Below are 8547 nucleotides of genomic sequence, written 5' to 3'. Positions count from 1 at the left end.
GACTCCCAAAACATTATAGGCCGTTGCTATTACCTTTGATGGTAATAGCATCCATGGGTGGAAAAGTAAGTCCCTATTGCTGAAAACACCATGCACTTTGGACAATGGGCCCAGAAGCTTCTTAGCTGGAGTTGACCTGAGACCCTCCTCCCTAAGGACTAGTTTTTATGGTAGATACCAGGAGGCAACTTCCAAAGGAGAGAAGCAGCCAATAATAGTTCTACCCAGCTATGACACCTATGAACTACACTGACCAACATGTCAGGGTAATCATAAGGATACAGTAGTGCCATTCATTACTTCGTAGCAACCAACAGCCAGGTGAACTTCAGACTCACTTCACAAAAGGGAAATGGTGCCTGGCACTGGAAACCCACTCAACTTACCTAGAGCTAGTGAAGATATGAGCCTTGAAGACAAATTATGACCACCAACTTACTAAACCAACATAATGCCTAACTCCAATCTAAGTATCTGTCTTTATACCAACAGAAAAGCATCGTCCTTAGCCCCCATCAGGGAAACATCTCTTTGCAACAGATGGAAACCACAGTATTGAATTATCTCATTATTGAAAACCACAACCGATCAAAATGCAGAGTTGTGGGGTCCAGTCCCAACTGATACATCTGCAATGTAACCCGGTACCTAAGACTCCAGGATCATTGAGGAAAGGGGGAAGTAAAAGTGTAAGGCCAGAGTTTACTGTGAAATTGTGTCCCCTAGAAATCTAAGAAGCCACACCCATGAAGTCTCACCAATAAGGCTGCCCAAACTTGACCCAAATAAGGACAACATGACCCAAATAAGGATGACACCAACAGAAAAGCTAACATGGACAGTGAAAAGCTTACAAGGCCCGAACCCTGGACAAAGACAAAGAACTACCGGCAACTACGAAACACTGAGAGTGGGACAGTGTTCCTTGGGGAAGAGCCCAACCATTGGTTATCCAACATCAAATGCTTGGCCTTGAAAACATACGTACAAGTAACATTGTACAGAATGAGCAGGTTGCATTTATGTATTTAGGAAAATATACATATATGTGCCGTGAATCTGAAAGAGAATAAGGGGAAAGCATAGGAGGGTTTGTATAGAGGAAAGGGAAGGGAGACTAATATAATTACATTGTGTCCCAGTCAGGGTTACTATTGCAGTGATGAAATCCATGACCAAAGCAGCTTGGGAAGGAAGGGTTTGCTTATTTGGCTTATACTTCATCACCATTGTTCATCATTGAAGGAAGTCAAGACAGGAACTCAAAACAGGGCAGGAACCTGGATGCAAACCCTGATGCGGGGAGCCTATGGAGGGATGTTACTGATTGGCTTTCTCCATGGCTTGTCCAGCCTACTTTCTTATAGAACCCAGGACTATCAAGCCAGAGCTAGTCCTACCCACACATGGACTAAGTCCTGCCCTATTAGTCATTAGTTAAGGAAATGCCTACAGCTTAATATTATGGAGGTATTTTCTCAATTAAGGCTTCTTCCTCTCAGATGACTCTAGCTTGTGTCAAGTTGACATGAAACTAGCCAGCACGATTGACCCCTTATCGGCGTGACACACAAACACGTCACTGTTAAACCATAATTTTTTCTGCTTGCTCATCCACAAGATTGTATACTAACCTCAATATTATAATATAGGCATTCCAAGTACTAAAAGTCCCACAGTCTTTAAAAATTCAAACACATAAATTTTGTATCTTTAAAATCCAAAGTCTTTACACAATTTCAAAGGAATAGTAGAAAGGGGACTGCCATAGTTTGCTTTATGTAGATGTGGTAAAACACTGACAACACCCAACTTGGTGTAGGGTAGAGGCATTTGGTTTGTTTGTTTTCAATGAGCTAAATTAATGATGAAAAGCAAGACAAAGATTTATTCAATGTAGCTTACAGCTTACATTCCACAAGGAAAGGAAGTCAAGGCAGGAAGTCAGAGCAGGAATCTTGAGGTAGAAACTGAAGCAGAAGCTATGGAAGAATGCTGTTTACCAGCTTTTCTTGACTTGCTAAGCTTGCCTTCTTTTATAGCCTGAGATCACCATCCCAGGTCTGGACCACCCATAGAGGGCTGAGCATCAGTCCTTAATCTAGACAATACCTGACAGACATCCCACAGACCAATCCTATAGAGGCAGATCTTCAACTGCGGTTCCTCTTCAAGGGACTCTCTCTAGTCTGTGCCGAGCTGGCAAGACTGACCAGTACAGGAACTGTGGGAAGAGAGAACAGAAGAGAGTAATAGACAACACATCACAAGAAAGGAGGAGAGGAAGAGAGGACCAGTTAGAGGGGATGAGGAAGACTGGGGAAGAGTTTGCGACTAAGAACACAGTATAATGATCCATGTGTGTGAAAAATGTCACAGTGAACTTCAGCATTCTTTGTTATACATAACCTCCCCCTCATTCTAGGATTCCAAAGATGCATTCGGTAGTCATTGGATTTCTTTATCTGTCTTTCCAATGTGGCCATAATGGATAAATCTTTGTCCTGCTTTTTACTATTAGTCTAAAGAGATAGATAGATAGATAGATAGATAGATAGATAGATAGATAGATGATAGATAGATAGATAGATAGATAGATAGATAGATAGATAATTTCTGTGCATTTGAGGCCAGCTTGATCTACAGAGTGAGGTGTATACCTGTGTACTACATGTGTGCAGTGCCCAAGGAGGCCAGAAGAGGATGCTGGGAATAGAACCCAGGTCCTAGAAGAGTAGCTAGTGCTCTTAACCACTATCTCCCCATCTCTGGCCTTCAAAAAAAGATTAATTTTTATGTGTATGTGTCTATGTGTGTGCCTGCCACATGTGTTTGGGAACTCACAGAGGCTAAAGGAGGGTGATCAGACCTCCTGGAGCTGGAGTTACAGATGGTTATGAGCTGTCTGACCTGGGCGCTGGCTGCAGCGTGAGCCATTCCTCCAGCCCCTAATTTGGCTCTTTAAATTGGCTTATTAAGGATGAGTGAACAAGCCTGGTTTGTTGGAGATGCCAGAGCACAGGCTCTGTTTTAAATAATTCTAGGAACAAAGCCATCCAAGTGTCCACTGACACGAGAAGAAAGAATGCATGTGTTAGACCATGGATGGATCTTGAAGACACCATGCTGTGTGAAACAAGCTGGACGAAAATGGACAAGTGCTTTGCAACTGTACTGGTAGGAGGTCCCTATACTCATCAGCCCCATAGAGACAGAAGACAGGGTAGGGAGGCCAAGGGGAGTGGGCATTTGGTGAGGATGGCAGAGCTTCCGTTTGGAAACATGAGAAAGGTCTGGAGGTGGACGGTGGGGATCAACATGGATGTACTTTGTGCTGCTGAGCTGTGTGCACTTGGAAATGAATAAGATGGAGATGTTTAGAATTGCAAAATGGTTTGGCAGGTAAAGCCACATCCCTTGGAGACTCAGTACTAACTGGGCAGGCAGTTCAGTGTTTATGAGGCTGTGGGGTTCATCCTGAGTACTACCAGACTAAAATAAGAATAGTGATAATAAAGTTTGGGTCAGTAAGATAGTTTAGTGTGTGTGTGTGTGTGTGTGTGTGTGTGTGTGTGTGTGTCTGTGTCTGTGTCTGTGTCTGTGTCTGTGTGTGTGTGTGTCTGTGTCTGTGTGTGTGTGTGTGTGTGTGTGTGTGTGTGTGTGTGTGTGTGTGTGTGTGTGGTGAGGGGTACTGGAGAGATGGCTCAGTGGTTAAGAGCACTGACTGCTCTTTCAGAGGTCCTAAGTTCAATTCCCAGCAACCACATGGTGACTCATAACCATTTATAATGACATCTGATGCCCTCTTCTGGGCTGAAGATAGTTACTGTGTACAGTATACATAAGGCAAATAAATAATTTTTAAAAAAGATAGTTTGGTGGGTAAAGACACCTGCTGCTGACAAGTCTGATGTCCTGAGTTTAATCCCTAAGACTACATTGGGGAAGGAGAGAACCAGCACCATTGTGTTTGTGTTCTGACCTTCTCCAGCACACAATGGCAAGAGAGCACAAAAACACGTATGTGCACATATACACTTTTATATTATACATATTTTAACCACAAATTTTAAATACCAGCAGTGAAGTTTACTATATAGTAATGTTAAAAATTAAAGAGAAGTATGCAAAAGTGAAAATAAAATATTGAACATGTGCATACATATGGTCTTGCTAAAATATAGATCTTTGCTTGCAGGATCCAAGCAATAGAAGACAGGTAGCCGGGGAACAGGAGATTGTCTATGAAAGCTAAGTATCCATCAGTGGCCACGTGAACAGAATCATGCAGCATCGTGTTTCCTTGGTGACTGGTTTGTATCATCGTGTTATAGAGGTTCACCCATGATGCTTTTCTAAAGGGAACCCTACACAGAGGAAGGAACCAGACTCATATCAACAGCAACTCACAGACCAGAAGAAAAAGGTAAAAGCAAGGGGCCTAAGAACAGAGACAAGCCTTATCTGTGAACATTTGTGACTAGGGATGTGGCTCAAAGACAGAGTGCATAGGCAGCATGGGTGAGGCCACAGGTTCTAGCCTCAGTGTTGCCAAAGAACTGGAGGTGTGATTGGCCTAGCATCATGGCTCTACGGATAAAAGCAGCGGAGGGCAAGCTTGACATCCAGAGTTCAATACCCAGGACTCACACAGTGAAAGGTGAGAACTGACTCCTATTCTTCCTCCGACCTCCACACATGCACCGAGGCATATGCCAGAACCTCCCATCCACACACATCCACACAAAATAAATAAAAATGTAATTTTAAGAACTGTTAAGATTTATTTTTATGGGCTGGAGAGATGGCTCAGTGGTTAAGAGCACCGACTGCTCTTCCCAAGGTCCTGAGTTCAAATCCCAGCAACCACATGGTGGCTCACAACCATCTGAAATGAGTTTGATGCCCTCTTCTGGTGTGTCTAAAGATAGCGACAGTGTAATCATAATATATAATAAATAAATAAAATATTTAAAAAGATTTATTTTTATTTTATATGCGTGAATATTTTACCTGTATGTGTACTGTGTATGTGCCTGGGATTTACAGAGGCAAGAAGAAGGCACTGGGTCTCCTAGGAACTGAAGTATTGGATGGCTATAAGCTGCCAATATGAGGTGCTAGGAACTGAACCCAGGTCCTCTGGAGGAGTAGCCAGTGCTCCAAAATGCTCTAAAATGACTGGCCATCTCTCCAGTCATCAATTTCAAGAAAGTTTAACTCCAACGCATACAACAATGAAACTACCTTTACATAGGGACCTACAGATGCTGTGAAACTGCACACATGATGCAGGAAGACGCTCGCAAACCTGGTACTCTAGTTCCTTCTCTGTTGGTGTGACAAATACCACAGACAACCTGATCAAAAACATCTTTAAGGGAGAAAAGGTTTACTTGGATTACAATTTCGGGTCACTGTTCACCATCAAGAAAAGTTAAGGCAGGAACCTGAGGCAAGAATTTGAGCATAGGTCTGCTTTCTATTCTACACAGCATTATCTCTGAGGCAGGAACTCACTCTACAGTCAAAGAATCATGGCAAGATCGTAGAGGAATAGCTTGCTGGCTAGCAGGCAGGCAGGTTCATGCTTCCTAGCTTTTTTATAAAGTTCAGGACCACAGACCAAGGGACGGTTTCACTGAACAGTGGGCAGGGCTTTCCTACATTAATAAACAATCAAAATAATCCCTCCCACCCATGCCCATAGACCAGTCCGGTCTGGGCAGTTCTTCAGTTGAGGCTTTCTTCTCAGATGATGACTCTAGGCTGTATCAAGTTGACCGGTAAAGCTCACCAGGACACATAGGTAGCAACTGCCACTGGACACAGTAGCCTGGAGTAATGTGCAGTAGTGGGAATGGGGTGCTTCCTGTTGCTATTCTAATCTGAAACAAGGGCAAAACCGGACAGTGTTGAAACTGCTGCATGTGGCAGCTAGAGACTTGTTATATTATGCCCCCACCATGTTTCTTTGTAAGTTCAATTGTGTCATAACCTAAAAGTAAAATAGTCTGAAATGTATACTAAGGGCACATGAAAGAAAGAACAAGAACAACACCGCACCAGGCTGTTTATACCAGCCAAAGTATGAAAATAATCATATATATATATATATATATATATATATATATATAGAGAGAGAGAGAGAGAGAGAGAGAGAGACAGACAGACAGACAGACAGACAGACAGACAGACAGACACAGAGAGACAGAGTGTATGTCTGGGGGGTGGGTAGCTCAGTAGGTAAATTGCTTGCTGTACAAACCTGCGGACCTGAGTTTGAATCCCCAGCATCTACATAAATGCAAGGCAGGCTTGTAAACCCACCACTCAGGATAAAGAGACAAGAGATCCCTGGAATGAGCCAGTTGGTTAAACTAGCCAAGACAGTGAGCTTTGTGTTCAAATGAGAGACCCTGGCCTAATATAAGTTGGCAAACTATTAAAGAAGACACCAGATAATGACCTCTAGTTTCCACACACTTTTATGCACACCCATACATACACGTGCCTGCAGCTATAGACATTCAAACATGTATACACCTGTACTAAGAAAAAACAATTTTTAAAATAGATGACGCAGAATTGTAAGTCAAATAAACCCTTTCTCCCCCAAAGTTGTTTTTGGGTATTTGTCACATCAGCAGGAACTAAAGCACCAGGTTCGTGGGTGGCCTCCTACACTGTATTTGTAGTCTACACCCGTAAGTTCCTATTTGTAGTACCCATGGTGTCAGAAACCTGTAATTCCAGCACCCAGGAGGCTGAGGCAGTGGGATTACCAGGAACTCCAATCCACACTGAACTATATAGTGAGTTCAAGGCCAGTGGGTTACAGAGCAACAGCTTGTCTCAGGAAAGAGCTAGCGGTGGGATAAATGCTGGTTGAAATAGCACTGCAAGCCTCCTGGAAATACAGCAACACAGAGATGTGCTTGTGGGAGAACAACAATAAGAAAGCATTTCCCCAGCTTGGAGAAGCACAACAGCAGAGTATCTACCTCTTTTCCACATCTGTGTCTGAGTACTGACAGCGTCATCCATCAGAACAAGTGAAGGGGCCAGGCTCAAAGAGAGTCTATTTTCTTAAATGTATGCAGTTGTCAACCCATCATCTTCCACAGTGGCCACACCAGTCAACATCCCTGCCAGCAGAGAAGAGGCTTCCCTCCTAGCCCCCCACCCCCACCCCCACCCCCCACAATCTCATCAGCATCTGTTGCTTTTGTTCTCTTGATTCTGACTGGGGTGAGATGGAATTTCAAACTGGTTTTAATTAACATTTCCCTGACGTACACATGTTTTTCAAGCAAATAAAAATAGAAATACCACATAACCCAACTACCAGTAGCACTCGGGGCCATAGACCCAATAGACTAGGACCACATTCCACAGAGATACTAGCACACCTGAATTTGCTGCTGCACTAGTCAGGAAAGGGGATGACCTTAGATGTCCATCAACAGATGAATGGCTAGAGAAAAATACACACAAAATCAGACACAACTACAACACTAATTGAAACTCATCAAGATTCAGAAAGACAAATACAATGTGTTTTCTCAGAAAAAGAATGTAGACATTTTTGGTGGTGGTGGTAGTGGTGGCGATGGGTACAGAATATGAATCTAGAAGTAAAAGCTGGGGAGATGGCTCAGGTGTTAAGAGAGCTACCTGCCCAAGCCTGAGAACCAGCTTTGGATCAAAGCACCAATGTAACAAGGTCTCAGAGATACTCCTGACCCTTGCTGGCTTTTAGCATGGCTAGAAAAGTAGAGGCTCTAGGTTCAGGGAAAGACCCTGCCTCAAAGGAAAAAGGCAAAAATCGATAGCGGAAGATATACTCTACTCATGCACAAATGCACATAAAGTACACACATGTGCATGTGAGAGTACACACACATTTACAAGCAAACTAAAAAGAGAACAATAAGAAGGGATGCTAAGGGATGTGGAAGAGCGAAAGAGGAAAATGGAATGTGTGTGAGGGAGGCAGGGGGAGCTATTGGGGGGAAAGAAAAGTTGCCAGAAGGAGAGGCATGGGGATGGAGGAGTGCTGTGTGTGTGTGTGTGTGTGTGTGTGTGTGTGTGAAATATCATAATGAAGCCTATAACTTGCATGCTAAGTCTATATTTTAAAGGGATGGATAGTAACCCCTTAACTCCTCTCTAGTTGAAGACTAGAGAGAAGTTAAGAATAGTAGTTCAGAACACTTGCTGCTCTTTACAGAGGACCCAGGTTCCGTTCCCAACACCTACATGTTATTCACGACAGTCTGCAAGCCCAGTCCCAGGGCATCTGACACCCTCTTCTGGCTTCTGAGGGCACTGTGGGCACATGGTGCTCATCCACACATGCGGGCAATGTTTATATGCATTAAACATAAGTAAATAAAAGCCAGCTCATCTGTTTAAAATAATAAAGTGTAAGAATAAACATCACCTTTTTTAAAAGTTAAAAAAAATCAGTTTGAACGGTGGTACATGGGGCTGAAGAAGATAAATTCTAGCAGGGACCAGTGCTCCGTTCTGTAGGAAGACAAA

This window comes from Rattus norvegicus, chromosome 1, assembly GCF_036323735.1.
Source record: "Rattus norvegicus strain BN/NHsdMcwi chromosome 1, GRCr8, whole genome shotgun sequence".
In the NCBI taxonomy this organism is placed as follows: Eukaryota; Metazoa; Chordata; class Mammalia; order Rodentia; family Muridae; genus Rattus; species Rattus norvegicus.
Note: the sequence above shows the minus strand (reverse complement) of the source record.